Source organism: Parasteatoda tepidariorum, chromosome 6, assembly GCF_043381705.1.
Source record: "Parasteatoda tepidariorum isolate YZ-2023 chromosome 6, CAS_Ptep_4.0, whole genome shotgun sequence".
NCBI classification, from domain to species: Eukaryota; Metazoa; Arthropoda; class Arachnida; order Araneae; family Theridiidae; genus Parasteatoda; species Parasteatoda tepidariorum.
Genome location: NC_092209.1, coordinates 77870411 through 77873480, shown reverse-complemented (window position 1 = coordinate 77873480; position 3070 = coordinate 77870411). Strand labels below are relative to the sequence as shown.

General features: G+C 27.6%; 1 long non-coding RNA gene across 1 annotated transcript in view; it reads left to right on the top strand.

Annotated features, from left to right (window-relative positions):
* The first annotated feature begins 1057 nt into the window (after positions 1-1057).
* LOC107453940 (uncharacterized) overlaps positions 1058-3070 on the top strand; it is a 7761-nt gene continuing 5748 nt past the window's right edge. The window contains exon 1 of the long non-coding RNA XR_011637064.1: positions 1058-1202. This is a non-coding gene — a long non-coding RNA (uncharacterized lncRNA). The remainder of the gene's footprint in view (positions 1203-3070) is intronic.

Here is a 3070-nt window from a genome sequence, read left to right as displayed (position 1 = left end):
CCCACTAGTTTATTTCAAAATTGGCGAGTCACACTTCCCTAGTTTCCCTTGTAAGTCAATTATTTCGAACAAGTTAATTCGAAATTTTTCGTAATTTCGAAATTCCTATTCGAAATTTTTTGAACATATATTTTTTATTCATCTATCCAAAATCTATTTATAATTTCAAAAAAACAGTGTACCAAAACTGTTTGCTGAACATAATATTCACAGCTTTAAAATAATTTGTAATCCAAAAATCTCTTAATATATCTTAGGTTAGTATTAAGGAAATAAGTTAGAAAAAGAACAATGTTTTGAGATGATGATTCTAAAAAACAACAACATGGTTTTAGAATCTTTTTAAATTTTTCTATTTTTAGTATTAGCCGTTTAACAAAATAAAGCATATAGAACATTTTCCAGACATAACAATATTACTGTGCTAAAGTTGATAAATAATATTAGTAATTTTTTCGAGCAATTTTTTCCAACATTAATCTTTTTAAAAGGGCAGCTTTCTTAAAGTTAGCGGGAAATATTAAGTTTGAGCATCAAAATAAAACTGTCTGTCTATAATTTTCCGTCCATTCTGTCCGTGGTTTATTGCAGGCTCCATTTAAGTCTGTAGTCATTGTACGCCAAATGATTTGCCTAATTCATCTATATCCAGCAGATTTACAGGTCAGATTCATTCATGTTTTCAGTGATCATGTTTGATTGCAGGCTCTGTTTATAAATCTTTACGTGGTTTGTACTCCAAATGTTTGCCTAACTCATCTTTATCCCTCAGATCCACAACTCAGACCCGTTCATGTGTTTTGAATGATAGTATTAGTAACCAAAATCAATGAAATCATTCATCTTCCTATGCTAGGGAGTGATGACTCATTTTAGTTAGTAAAATTTAAAAATAGCACTTAACTTAAAAATGAGTGTCACAATCATTTCATAAACATTACCTCTTTATTGTAATACTTTACATTGTTTTTATCTCTTCTTTCGATTTCTTATCAGAGGTGTCACACTTTTATCGCCTACACTCATATCATAAAATATAACATCTATTGATTCATTTTAATCTTTCATTTCGATCCGTTTCTTGGAACTGAACGGCGGTTATCATCTTTTGTAAATAAAGCAAATGGATACGCAAAAAATTCTCTTATTTACCTTGGCGTTGTTTTGTTTTGATCTGTCCGATAGTGCGCCAGTTTTCAATGGTAAGCTTACATTTTTTTTTATAACCGATATGCTATGTAATGCTATATGCTGGTTCGATATGCTTTATGTTGTGCTAGCTATATTGTTTTTGCTAAGTGCAAACGTTATAAAACAAAAATGTTACTTTTTAAGGAAATTATATTTTATAAAAATGTTATTTTATAAAATCAGCTTCTTCCATTTTAAGTTCTTCCGTTTTGCACAGAAGATATTTTTTATAGTTTGGAAACGACTGCTAACTTTTTGAATTTGATTATTTTCTATGGTATTTTAAGAATAAAAGTTGTTTCACAATGCAATGAAGTTACCAGAATTCCAATAGAAACCTATTTCTAAGTTACATTAATAATATAAGCTGTTTAACAGATCACTGAAATTACCATTACTTAGGTAGAAATTAATTTCGACCTCATTTTAATAATATAAATTACTTAACAACACAGTGAATTACCATTATTTCGGACGAAATTAACTTCTACGTTATTTTTATAATGTAAGTTGCTTAACAGCGCAATTGATTTACCATAATACCGATAGAAATATACTTCCAAGTTATTTAAATAACATAATTTATTTAACAACGCATTGAGTTTACCAGGATTAAAATAGAAACTTATTCCTAAGTTACATTAATATTATAAGTTGTTTAACAGATCACTGAAATTACCATCACTTAGGTAGAAATTAATATCTACCTTATTTTAATAATATAAACCTTATTTTAATATATAATTGTTTTAATAATATATATGAATAATATATATATTAATAATATACAATAATATAATTATTTTAGTAATATAACCTAATAATAACCTAATTTTAATAATTATTTTAATGAAAATTTAATAATTAACAGCGCAGTGAATTAACCACTATGTCGGTAAAAACTAATTTCTACGTTATTTTTATAACATAAATTTTTTTAACAGCTTTTTGAATTAGACAGAATTCAAATAGAAACTTATTTCTAAATTGTATTTATAATATAAATTGTTTAACAGGGCATTGAAATTTCCAGAATTCCGATAAAATTTATTTCAAGTTACATTAATTATATAAGTTGTTTAACACTGCACTAAAATTACCATTATTTCGGTAGAAATTCATTTCTAAGTTATTTTAATAATGTAAGTTGTTTAACGGCTCTGTAAATTTATCCTTAGTTAGTTAGAAATTAATTTCTACCAAAATTTTAATAATATAAGTTGCTTAAAAGTGCAGTGCATTCTAGTAGGAACACACGATTTATACACAATTTCAATACAGTTTGTGGCATGGTTTCTCACTAAATTGAACATTACAATTGACTTTTAACTATTTGGCATCTACAAGGCCAGGAATCAATCAAAAAAATCATATAATAAATTTTTAACAGGAGCAGTTAAAAATACTGTTCTGGTTCAAAAATTTCGGAAAAAAGTTACTGAAATTAAGTACATTAAGTATTTATTTAGTACAGTCCGCAAAAAAAAAACGAATCACCCTGAATAACTTTCGTTCTAATGATCGGATTCTCACGAACTAAGTGTCAATCTTAATGGTTCCTGGGGGTGACCTCAAATATGCTAATTAATTAGTGCTAACTATTAATGAAGTTACGAAATCAGACACAAAAACGTACTTTCTCTGAATAAACATGCATTTTATTTTACATATTTGGATTTCTTATCTTCAAAATATAGGGGGTAGCCGCAATCTGGGAAATGTGGTCCCCATAGTTTGGTCAGGAGAGCGATTCAAAGTTCGTACCCCTTAATGTTAATTTCGCTTTTTGCGTTTTCAGTCATATTTTCAAAACTAATGAAGCAATTCAAAAAAAATTGCACCCACTCATAAAACTCATTTACCCAAAGATAATTTCATG